Genomic DNA, 13,901 nt, shown 5'->3' on the forward strand with positions numbered 1-13,901 from the left:
CAGGTATGCTAGTGTCAGGGCTGCTTTGAGCCAGCAGCGTGTAGCTAAACAGTTGCACCACAGTGCAAAATTCAGCACATTAAGTCTTATTATTATAAAGATTTCATATGAATTACTAATGAATTATTAAGATAGTATTTATTGAGATATTTCAAACGTATAAGAAACATTCACCAATAAATATCCAGTGGTGAGACATAAAATCCCAAATAATGCTTTTAAGTACATGCAGTATAGTAATTCTTGCATTAAACGTGTGGTATACATATGGGCACACCTAAGCTCTAACGCTTATTGTATGGTAATTTAGCATACATTGATTAATGACATTTTTACTAGGAAATAATGGTTAACTATCAATTGGGATTTAATATACAATGATTGCTGCACTAGGTCTAACTGAAATCCTTATGACACAGTAGTTAAAGTGTGACTGATTATTCTGTGCATTAGGTTGAAAACAATTATTAGATCTCTGATATTCATTGTCATAACTTCTCTTTTTTCCCTACAGAGGAAAATTCTTCTGTGCAACAGTACTGTTATTGATAGGCTTTAAGCACCCCAGATTTTTGAGCATTATGTATCTCATTGTAACTCTTGCTTGTGAGCCATGGAATAGCAATGATGGATAGCATAGGGAATAATGAATGATCCCTGACTGAATGCGAGGCTATAATTCAGTCTCGGGGTTCATCTTACATCATAAAGTGTGAGAAAACAGTTCACATGGTTTAGGTGCTGAATCACAGCCATTGTATTCATTCTTGGATGAAGGCCAGTTTCGTGGGTCAGACATCACATCCTACTCCAATGCATGAGTCTCTGTCTTAGATGCAACCTCAGGGCGCTAATTCCCCAGGTAGATGCTAGCTGTGTCACATAGATGACATACTTGGTCTCAGAGAGGCGAGTGTGTGGCAGTCATGCTGCTCTGACAGCACCAACCTCATTCACACTGAGTAGCATCTCAGCAATAAGATGGTTAAAAAGTTTGGTGGATGGAGATTCAGACCTATCCAATCCCTGACAAGTAGAATTCTCTTTGAAAAATGTGTATTTATCCTCTCTCTCTCTCTCTCTCTCTTTCTGGGTAAGGAATAAGTATTGTGGAATAAGTGGGTTCAGGAACAGTTGGCAAGAGTGAGAAGAATGAGAAGTGCTTTAAATAATTAAATAAAAAGTGAAACTAAAAGGGCATATACCCAACATCGCTTTGACTACTTTGCTTTCATGTTACTTCACTTTAGCCCATCCTTTGTTTAATACATTTGTGTAAGCACAACCAGCTGCGTGTGATTCGTTAGCTCAAGCAGCTCATGCTTTTAGCTCTGGAGGTCTGCAGTTCAACCCCTGGTGTGTCAACCAATATGGCAGCTATTACATAAATAAGCTCAGGGATCATGTCTTCCTTCATGTCTATAAAGCACCTAGCACACTTTGGGTGCTAAATAATTGAAGAGTTTTTTTGTAAGGAAGCCACTTAATTCCTCCCTCCAGCCAAAAGGAATGAATCACCTTTGTCCCTGTCATTAGTAAAAGAAGTAAGACAAAACAATAACCACTAACACAAATAGAGGGAGAACCCTCAAATGTCCCATTCATGATAAGAGGGTGGGAAGAAATCTTTTGCCTTATGGGATGATTAAAAGCAATAAAACATTTGGAAGCACAGATACGTTGGAATAAAGGTAGCTGCAATTTATTTCTCCCGGAATATAACAAAATTCTTCCGACCTAGAAATCACTACAGTACCAGAACAACCGGTTTCCTGGATTATTTCATATTCTGAAAATGGCACTGTTATTAGTACCAAAAATGTAACTATAAATATTTATGCTGATAGGGAAACCACTGTCATTATTATTATATCTTAGCATAGATGTCAAGTAATTGCAAAATGTAATAGGTCATTGGAGGTAAAGAAGATTTTCCTTAGAGCCTTGAATTTGTTGAATATAAACATACAAATGAATTTTCAAGAGTTAATTATATTCTGAAAAGCCATCACTTAATCCTCCTTTAAACCTCTCCTTAAAACTTAGCTCTGCTGCCTACAAGTCACTACCATTTCACACTAGTTGACCAAATGGAGCGTTCAGACTTCCATTTTCCTGATGAACTCTTTTCATTTTGTTACCAAATCCTTTCACCCACCCTGTTTGTCTGTCCTTTCCACCTGGTGCATCCAGTCAGACATCTAGAATGTAAATTCTCTGGGGCATGGATTGTTTCTATGTGTCTTTGCAGAACCTAGCACCGGGGGGGGGGGGGGGGCCTGATCCTTGATTGAGGGTCCTAAATGCTACCATCAAACAAATTAATAATTATAATTCCAAACCCTGGAAACCAAAATTCAAGGTTTGGTTCACAAATCCCTTCAAGTACTAAACCCAAAAGGGTTCTGAATGATCGCCCTACCACAGCACATTTGTGCAGCCACAATCAGCCGCACATAGGAAACGTGAACAAGCCACAACAGAAGCCAGGGCTGCAGATACAGCCCTAAGATTTTGAGCACTTCAGTGCTACGGAAAAGTCACTGCTGCTCCAAAGGAAAAGCCTCAAAGATCAAGAATGCTGACTGGATAGAGTACGTCAGGTTTTTTAAGTTTATTGGTACAATAAATGTTCACTCTCTACATAAATCCCGAAGAAGGCCAGTTTCTCTAAACATTGACTCTTCTGTTTCACCCAGTTGCTTTAAAACAGAACAAAGAGCATTATGCAGTTACAATAACATAACTTGCTAGTAACTGTTACATTTTCCTCTGTTAATTTAGCTAATTTAGGGAGATTAATTTGATAGTGTCTTTTCTGCCATAGTCACACACCCATCATTTTTATACAAGTAGATGTATTACTATTGTACGATCTATACACTATATATTTTAGAGTGGATTGGGTAAAAGGCTAAGGGCTTACAAATGTCCAGGAAATTTTCTCAGCAAATGCACAAGATTAGAGAAAGAATAGTTATGCCAGGTTTGATCTGAGATAAAAAGGTTGGCAGTACATGTTTCCTTTGGAAATGCAAGAGAAGCAGCCCAGCACAACATTTAATGTCACCTCAATGATTAAACACTGTGATTCAAAAGGAGAAAGATGTAAAATATGCTGGAATAGGCGGTGTGCTGTCGTGCATGATGTAACGAAAGTATTACGGTGCATATGATGTAAAACCAGGAGGTGGTGATGGTGAGCTTGACCAAAAATGTGGGCCAAAGGTGATGTAAATCTTGGTTCATGTATGATGCAAGTGAAGGAGGATTATGCTACATAAAACATTCACGTAGAAAAGGAAGTTAGATGGTAAACTCTTCCGTGCAGGGACTGTCATTTTCAGTATGTTTGTACAGCACCTCGCACAACGGGTCCCCAGCTTGATTGGCCTATAGGTGCTATTGTGCTATAAATATTAAATAATAATGATGTTAGTGATGATTAAGTGAGTGTGGTGTATATGACGGAAAAAAGACTACGGGGGAGATTGTCTGAGAGAGAGGGTTAGATATTCTGGGAGGCAGAGGACAAATGGGGTGTGTATGTATGAGAGACAGTTACAAGACAATAGTATTAGGTAAAAGGTATTTGCAAAAGGTATCTGAAAAAAGGTCCAAGGAATATGTCCTAAACTAGACATGATCCTTCTACATTCCTTGCATAACCGACCGTTGGATATCAAGCTTCTTTCACGCATGAGCCTTGCATTTTTGCCAGAATGGGTTTGCAGCTCTCCAGATATATTCAATAAGTGACAAATATGGCTTTTGCCATTTGGCAAATCAAAAGAAAAAATATTTAACACAGTTGAATTGTTCTGTCAAAAAAAAAAACAGTAAAACAGGCCAAATTCAGCATCATTACACCAGAGATGACTTTGGCCACATGTCTTGGGCCTATAAAGTCCTTTACTTTTTGAGTAATCCATAGAAATGATAAGTAATAGTATTTATAAAATGACTGGCTCAGAGGAACCAAATGATTGTTTTTATTTGTTCTGGTTTAAATAAATCTTGTAACAAGGGGGAGTTTTATTTGGTACCCAACATTTCAGTGATCTTCCTTAGCGGGCATATATTTTTCCAGACAAAGAATAGCTAAGACTTGCTCCATGCTTCAGGGATATGTTTAACCTTTTAGAACTTAGACCTACTCCAGAGTTACTGCAAAAGCTGTTGTTTTTCTTCAGACATGTTCTTTTGCTGTTGCTTCAAGGCTACATTAAATCTTTATTTAATTATTTATCTAGCATGTTAGGCTTTAAAATTATTCCCAGAATGGGGAAAATATAAATGTAATATTATCTCGGGTAAAACTATCCAGGGAAGAAAGTTGGTCTTGTGGTGAAGTCATAGGACTGGAAGATAGGAGACCTAAATCCATACATGGGTGTCTAACTTTAGTCACTGAAGTTTGAAATTTTTGGCCTAAATCTTTCTGTTTCAGAGTCTTCCTCCATAAAATGAGGTTAATAATGTGCCTACATACAGAGTGTTTAATTCATTAATGTTTGGGAAGTGATTTGGTATCTTCAGATGGAAGGTGCTATGTGGTTACAAAATATTATTATAAGTAGTAAAATACTCTAAGGGACATTTTCAAAGTTAACCTACCTTTTTACTTGAGAAGCAAAATTCTTCTCTTAAATCTGATCTCCCACAGAACTGAAGAACTCCCACTTTCCCAGGACTGGGAGTGAAGTACGTCTGGTGCTAGCTCTTTGCACAATGGTGAATTTTTTTCCACTGAATGCATCCGATGAAGTGAGCTGTAGCTCACGAAAGCTTATACTCAAATAAATTGGTTAGTCTCTAAGGTGCCACTAGTACTTCTTTTCTTTTTACCAGGAGAGTATCAGAGCTGTTATCCGGAATCCCACCCATATTGTTTACAAAAGGCACTAATCCAGAATTTCTTACTCTGGTAGTTTCTTTACCACAGCATCCCATCCAAGACATGTTAACAACTCCAGTTTGTTCAGATTTAGCTGCATCACTGTGTTTTAGTAAGAGGAGTTCCTTGCAATTCAAGCATCAGAAACTAAAGGGAAATCAATATGCCTTTACCCAAGCTATCAAAAGTGCTGAAGATATTTAGGTCATTAAATAGCAGCAGGCACAAATAAAAACCAGTGTCTCACATCATTAGTAGTAAAGATGCTGTTTAGTTTTATTTCCTAAGTCACATGACATAAATAAACTGCATGGGAGATTATTTGTCAGAGATGTGAAAACCCGATTCAGCAAAAATGCAGTGAGGAGGAGACTGGCCAGATTTCAGTGACGTCACTACTCACTGCAGACTTAGTTTACTGAATTTAACTTTTGTATGCCATATTAGCATTTCATTTGCATACAAATTGCACTAGATAGTTACTCTAAATCCATACAGTCAGCAGTCCTCCTTAGCAGACATAGGCGTGGTACAACGACAATTTAAAGCACTCTTAACATTGTATAGAAAGATGCTTCACTTCTTGGTGAATCTGCTTTCACACTGATTCCACAGACTCATCTTTTTCCTCACAACACAGTAGGTCAGGGGGGTTTTTTAGATGCCTTAAGTGTTCCAAGATAAAGTGTAAGAGTTTGGATGCTTCAGCAACCCCGTGCATGGAACTCCCATTAAACTCAGTGGCTTTGTTTACACCATCCCTTTTCCCTACCAAATTTCCCTCCATTGCTGATGCCGATGTATTTCCAATGGTGGGAGAACAAATTTAGCCAAATCATTGGCTGAGAAGGTTTTTCACCTAATCCTGTTTAAAGATGACACAGAGGCAATGTGACAGAAGAGATGCTGTCTCTGGTGGAACTAAATTGGCCGCAACAACGGAGGGAAATTTGGTGGTGAAAAGAGCTAGGGTAGACACAGCCAAAGGAAGATATGCAATGGCTGTATAACAGTGCCTGGTAGCATAATCCAGTATGTTTTCTGTGAGTCCCAGGACAGCGCCCAGCTAGGTTTTATGCACCCCATTTTAATTTATTTTAAGTTCAGCTAATTTTCTTTTGAGGTTAAAAAAGTAAATACACATAACAAGACTTTAGAGGACATGGCAGACATAATAATAATATTACTATAACTATTAACATAATAGTCAGAAAATGTGATAAATAAAGTACATAAAATGGGTATTACTCAGTGGTTGGTTGAAGAATCATCTTAACACAGGCCATAGAACTTCTCCAAAATAATTCCTGGAGCAGATCTTTTAGAAAAACATCCAATCTTGATTTTAAAATGGTCAGTGATAGAGAATCCACCATGTCCCTTGGTAAATTGTTCCAGTGTTTCACTGTTAAAAATGTTTGCCTTATTTCCAGTCTGAGAATAACAGCGTCTACAGAAAGAAAAGGAGTACTTGTGGCACCTTAGAGTCCTCCTTTTCTTTTTGCGAATACGGACTAACATGGCTGCTACTCTGAAAAGTGTCTACAGAGGGGCTACACTAATATAACCATGTCAGTTCAAATTCATACTTAAGACTATGCCAAAAAGCCCACCTTTCTTGTGTAAATAAAGTCCTAGAAATCAGACCAGGTCCAACTGGAGGTTGGAAAGCACTAATTTGTTATTCAGGCTCAATCTACAATCCCAGAATAGCTGGATAGTTTTGCTAAAACAATCAGCACTTAATAGCTGGTGACATTTACATTGTCCTTGTTAGGCTTCAGAGTCTTGGGGGTGGTGGACAGCTCATGCCTCTCTTGGAAATATTTATTTCATTTCTCTCATGGCAGGTTCAATAACACAGCACTACCAAGGGTCTCATTGAGAAAGGTTACACTCACAACCATATAGGCTAGATTTATTTATTTTTTTTAACCGAGAGCTTAACTTGTGCAGAAACTGAGGGGGGCCACTGGAGAAATACCAATACTGCATACCCCCAACCATACAAAAAGAACAGAATACTGGAACATGACTAAGATGTGAGAAGTAATACATGGGTCATAATGTGGAAGTGAGAGAGAGATGTCTACACTCCAGCCATTACAGCCGCACAGCTGCAGCTCTGTAGTGTAGACACTTCCTACAGGAAGGCAAGGGTTTTTTTCCATCAATGTAGTTAACCCACCTCTCTGAAAGGTGGTAGTTAGGTCGACAGAATAATTATTCCATCAGCCCAGCCTTGTCTACACGGGGGGCTCAGTTGACCTAAGTCACACAGGGCACAACATTTTCCATAACCCTGAGCAATGTAGCTAGGTCAATCTAATTTTTAAGTGTGGACCAGACTAAAGATAATGGCATTAGGACAAGAATAATATCAAATAGAAGATTGAAAATAAAATGTTAGAAGCAGGAGGTGAAAAAGCAATAATAGGCAAGTGTTAGGGCTGCTAGTTTTAGCCTTGTATCCCCAAAATCTGGGCGTCCAGGGGAGCAATCCTCAGACTCATTTAACATAACCAACGCAACAGTTGGCCTAAAACCAAACCTGTGCCATTGAACTCACAATGTGGCATTACTGCTTCGCATACAGGATAACAAAACAACTGTTAATAGGAGTAATTAAGAGTCCTGTGGGTGATTTATACCTTTTGTTACTGTTCAAGTGTTGTAAGTGCTAAGTTTCTAAAGATAATTATTAATGATACAGGTGAAGAGACGCTAATCATCAGGCCCAGCTGTGAGATGGAGCATTTGATTCTTAGCCTTCAAAACTCTTAATTGGGTTTAATGGAATCCTTGCAGACGACGATTTCTTACAGGGCAGCAACACATCCAGAATCTTTGGTTTGAAAAATATCAAACTTAAAAGATGACAAAATGCCAGGATCGTGGAGAAGATGTGCCAGATGTGCAGATTATAACTTTGTGTTGCTGATTCTGCAGAAATTTAAGAAAAACAGCATATTCATTTATTGGCTAATGAAGATGACATAATACTAGTTTAGTCCTTCCCTTCCATACCACTTTTTGGCTGAAGACCTCAAAGGGCTTCATAAGTATTAATTATTAATCATCACAAAATTCCTGTAATATTTATCCCTAGGGTTAACTACAACCAGCTGACACAATGTTAAACATGACAGTCCCTGTCTACATTGAGTGCTAAATCAATCATGTAACTTACCATGGCTCCTGTATACAACCTAATTGCCAGTGAAGACAAGCCCTGAATTACTCTGGATTTACACTGGTGTAAACACTAATTTGTTTTCCCACCCTACATCTGGAGGAGCATTACGAGGCTTAACCCATGTTTGCCTGTGGCACAGCTCGGATTTGAAGTCAGATCATCTGAGTCCTACGCCTGGTCTACACTGGGGGACGGGGGGAAGGATCGATCTAAGATACGCAACTTCAGCTATGAGAATAGCGTAGCTGAAGTTGACGTATCTTAGATTGACTTCAAATCACTTACTTCGCATCCTCACGGCGTGGGATCGACGGCCGCCGCTCCCCCGTCAACTCCACTTCCGCCTCTCGCCCTGGTGGAGTTCCGGAGTCGACAGCAGAGCGATCAGGGATCGATTTATCGTGTCTACACTAGACGCGATAAATTGATCCCCAGTAGATCGATCACTACCCGCCGATCCGGCGGGTAGTGTAGACGTGGCCCTAGTGAAGTGTTTTAACTACAAGAGGTGTTAAATCGTGATCCTGTCACCGCATACATGCAGGTGGCCCCAGAAGCCATGGTGAGCATTGTAGACTTCAGTGAGTCTCAGTGCAGGCCCATGAATCTGCTCATGCACATGAGTTTGCAGAATCAGGGCCTACGTTTATAAATCTTATTGAGATCCTTGGATGGAAGGAGACAGAGAGGTGTAAAGTACCATTACAATGAGAGTAGAAAATATTGAGTATCCATTAGCTCTTTTGAAGAATTAGTGCACAATCAAAATGCATTGTGCATTAAGTCATACATAAGTGAGAACACTTATACACTCTACCAAAAACTAACTCATTTGCTTATCACTTTTATAAATATTAAGAACGGAAAACAATAAAACCTAATATTAAAACATATTTATAAATACTGTGTGTGTGTGTGTGTGTAAAATGCCCTCCAGGAAAGAAGAGGATGTATTTTAGAACAGGTGGGACGTGATAGTCTGGAATCTGCGAGTGCAAGATGCAATCTCTCTCCATGGCTGGCAAGAGCATGTCAGACTTAATGGGATTTTAAAAGAAGGAACCTCTTGCAGGCTCCAGCGACTCCAGTAAGGTAGCATTAAAAACTTTACTGCCATTAAATCTTGGGAAGCTGTAGATAATTTTGCTTGAAAAGAACGTGGCTGCTGGTGTGGTTAAAGCAATATAGAAAAATCCACCGAGGAGGAATCCCTCAATAAAACTGAGACAATTGGGGCTACAATGGAAGCACTTACTAAGGAAAACATCATTTGGAAGAGAAGATTGGAGAGGCTGGAGAGTGACAGCAATAGCAGAATTTTAGGATTGCTAACAGCTGCTGAGGGAAATGCTGGAAAGACTATTGAGACTTTATTAACTGCTACATTGGGGAACAGAAATAATCCCCCTTGCAGGGAGAGAAAATGCCTTTCAGAGACCAACTAAAGGTTCTGCATTAGCTAATACACCAAAGAAGATAAGTAAATCCTTTCTCTCCTTGTAAACTGGTGGAGAGGAGCAGCTGGCCCACCACCAACAAAAAAGTCTTCCAGACAGCAAACTTTTCCACATGAGGCTTTCCTCTCAAGGTCTAAGGTGCACAGTTTATAAGCAATGAAACAAATGGGTTTTATAGAAACAGAAATGTAAGCAGAAGTACAGAATACTACCCAGCCCACCGTAGTGCTCTGTCTCTTCGACGGCTTTTTTCCCCTTGGATCCCTAGAACACTAACAAAGTGGCATTTGCTGACTTTCCTCTGGGAGTATGTCTTTACTGCACAATTAACCCAGGCTTTCACTCAAGCCATGTCTAGACTACAAACTTTGGTCAAGTTACATTGGTGTAAAGATGCTGCAGTTAATATATCACTCATGTGCATACTTGGCTGCTTGCGACAGTGCAGCCAACGGGTACAATTTTTCTCCCTCTTCCTTGTAAAAACCTTTTACATACTTGAAAAATATAATCATGTCCCCCCTCAGTCTTCTCTTTTTCAGACTAAAAAAACCCAATTTTTTCAATATTCCCTCATAGGTCATGTTTTCTAGGTCATTTTTGTCGCTCTTTTCTGGATTCTCTCCAATTTGTCCATATTCTTCCTGAAATGTGGTGCCCAGAACGGGACACAATACTCTATTTGAGGCCTAATTAGCGTGGAGTAGAGCGGAAGAATTACTTCTTGTGTCTTGCTTACAACACTCCTGCTAATACATCCCAGAATGATGTTCGCTTTCTCTGCAACAGCATTACACTATTGACTCATATTTATGAGTCATATCATATTCATAATGGAACAGAACTTTAAAATTAGAACAGTAGAAACCATCTGGTCCATTTCAGTCCATTTCTTTCAAAGGTACACCCGCCATGGTTCTCACAGGTCTGCGTATGTGAAGCTGTGATTCTCTTTCCTGTCCCCAGCATGGAATGGTAATGGTAGGGATGTGGCCCATGAAGCCACATGAAATGTTGGGGTCTGTAGGGAGCTGTTGCCATGGAGTTCTCCATTGACTGCTAGGGGAGGCAAGCCCATGACTATTAGGCTTGTAGGTCAACAACAGTCTGCAGCATTTGTGTTTGCTGCCAGAGAAACCCCATTATGTTCTGGTACATCTCTCCCTCCTTTTCCTGCTGGGACTTTCTCCTGTCCACCCTTTCCTTCTCCATCTTGCTGCTATATTCACTCTGTCCCTGCTCCATGAATCACTGGCTTGCAAGATCTCAGTGAACGTGTCCTCTCAGGCCCTCTTCTTTCTCCTCCTCAGCAGGGTCAGGCATTCAGCAGGTGTGGAAGGGGCACCCCTCAAGGCTGCAATGGCAGCAGCTATAGATAGACAGATGTATCATTGTATTTACAGTCACACTGGACAGGGAAAGATAAGTTTCAGAATGCCCTCTCCTTATTCCCATAAGAGTTTTAAATCAGCCATGCTTTTCGATACTTCAGCTTTGGAGTGCTTCAGCATAGCACAGCCTTCCAGCCACAGCCATAGGCACTATGGTCTGCCAGAGGCAAGGAGGTGTGGCGCAATGAGGAGGGAAGTGTTGAGTTGCATAAAGTAATACAGTTCCGCGCCCCCCACCCACCCGCCCCCTGCTGGTTTCTATGGGTATGAGGCAAGGCAATGGCACTGAGTAATGCGCTATTTTTTCACAGGGGGTGGTGATTTTAGCTGACATCTCACTCCTGTGGGTCACAAAGGCACAGAGAGCACAGCTGCTGCTGGTGCCCGAAGCCACCCAGCCCACATGCTGCTAGCCTGCGTACTGCAATGGTGCCTGATGAAATCGTCGCAGAGTGGCGTGGGGAAAACATCCTACCATGAAGGAAGAAATAAGGCAGCCATCCCTAGAAACCTTCGAGAGAGGCTTGCAGAGTACCTCCATGGAAGTTTCATTGAGCTCTCTCATGAGGATATACGGGACATCCCTGTGTACATGAACAAATGGTTCCCCTGCCTAACCCTACAGGGGATTGAAAAGCAGAGAACAACTCTTCCTCTGTTTATTGAAATGCTACCTCTTCTCATGTGAGTAAAGCAATGAAAAGTAGATACCTGTGTCCTCCTACTTTGGAGTTGGACTGGGTCCCATCTTCACATTTAAACATTTTAAGGAAGGATGCATGCACATGCACACATGGTTCCTTCTACTGGATCTGACTCACCTGGGTTTGGCTGGCGGGATTGGCTAGACTGCGGTGGAGTCTTGAACAGAGCCTGGTTCACAGCATAACTGGAAACTCTGCCCCCCTCAGGCGAGTGTCCTTCCTTCTCCTCTTTCTCCTCTTCAACGTTTATGGCAAGGGTCCCTGTCTCAAACTACACTGAGGTATCCAGGGTGGTTTGCATGGTGCTGGTGGGGTCTCCACCAAGTATGGCATGCAGCTTGTTGTAAAAGCATCAGGTCTGCAGCTTGGCATCAGATTGACTGTTGGGCTCCCTGGCCTTCTGATATGCCTGCAGCAGTTCCTTCACTTCCACGGGCATTGCTGCTGATCCCTTTCCCTGCATCCCCTTTGCCTGATCTATAGCATCTTCTCTCCACAAGCCCAAGAGATCCAATACTTCCTGTCTACTTCAGGCAGGAAAGTGTCTAGCACATGTAGCCAGCATGGCTGGTTGGACAGTTGTGTACTAGAAGGCAGAGCTACTAGGTGTGCTCGTCAAGCTGGGCAATCAGGAAAAGGGATTTCAAAAAACAGTTGAGCTTTTTAAAGGGAGGAGGTCACTTCTGGTCTCTGGGACCCTGGGCAGAGAAGTTCATAATTGTCTCCAGAGTGAGTCACTGTCAGGCCTTGAGAGACAGCTGCTAGAGGACTTTTAGGGTTGGCATACATCATGCAGTGTCTGCACTCACACTGCATCGACAACAGGACGTCAGCCATGGCTCAACACTGTTTGGGGAGGGGGGTTACTGCGTCGCTGTAATGGGGTGTTTACATCAGCAGGACACAAATTTGAGTGTAGACCCATACAAGTTGACACAAGGCAACTTAGTGGCAACCTAACTTAGTAGTGTGGACCAAGCCTGAGGCTACAGGTGTTTTGCCAGCATAGCAATTCTGGTATAGGTATATCAGCAGAGCTCCCTAACGTGGACCCAGCCTATGCCGACAGAAGGAGTTTTTCTGTCAGCATAGCAACACCACCTCCCCAAATGATATTAGCGATGTCAACACAAGCACTTGTCTTTGACATAGCTGCGTCTACGTTGTGGGTTTTGCGGGCATAGCAATGTCAGCTAGAGAGTGTGGGTTTTTTCACACCCCTGACCTACACAGTTATGTCAACAAAATTCTGTAGTGTAGGCCTGGCCTCAGGCTTTCATCCGAATACTGCCTATCATCCACACAGAAAAATCTCTGACCCAGGTTTGGAGGTGCCCTAAAGCTCAGGCTAACTTACTCAGCTGTGGGAAGGGGGAAGTTAGAACCCGAGTGCCGCTTAAAATCAGGCTAGAATCTGGCCACCTGGCAGCGAGGATGCAGGCAAAATCACTCAAGTGCTGATAGTCCTCCAATGCCCTGTCCACAATTCCCCCTGAAAGACAGACAAGTTCTCCTGCAATTGACACACTTGACTGGGAAAGAATCCTACAGTGTCTCAGCACAAGGAACCATGAGATATCACCTGGACATACTCAGGCAAGTGTAGAAGTGAGGATACCATAATGCAGATAGGGCTATGCTATGGGGATGCTTGCACCTGGGCTTGGCTAACCCAGGTGTTCAGGCACAGGTGCCAATCACCCAGGTTATCTGCAGTGGAGACATACCCCAGGTCCCTGGCTGTTAGTGACCAGGCCTACTTTATTACTCCATCCTGTACACCTGTAGCAGGTCTGAGCAAGTCTTCTGTACTATCACCTTCCTCACCAAATGTAATTAGGCACACATGGGAGAAGGGATATATTTAAAATCTGTGAAGATAGAGGGAAATGCCTTGGATGCGGCTAGAATAAAAAATGGAAATATGTCGCTTAAAAGACAAGAGATTTTCTTTGTTCCAAATGTGAGGGGTACCGATAAAGATGTGTCTTTTTTTAAAAGACTATTAAAAATATGAATGCTTAAAACTGCCATATCTTTTTAGTTTGTATTTTAACCACCATGGATGCAATAGCATACTGCAGATTGCCGAATGATCTGGACATATGCAGCACAGGGATAACTAGACAAGCTGCGGTACTGAGTGTCAGGGACTAAATGTTCTGTTATCACACCAAATGTGGACAAAGACAAGTCAGCCGGGAAAGAAGATAGCCATGTCAATATGGTACAAAGGACAAAACACTGCTGTTCTTT

This window comes from Natator depressus, chromosome 8, assembly GCF_965152275.1.
Source record: "Natator depressus isolate rNatDep1 chromosome 8, rNatDep2.hap1, whole genome shotgun sequence".
NCBI lineage: Eukaryota > Metazoa > Chordata > Testudines > Cheloniidae > Natator > Natator depressus.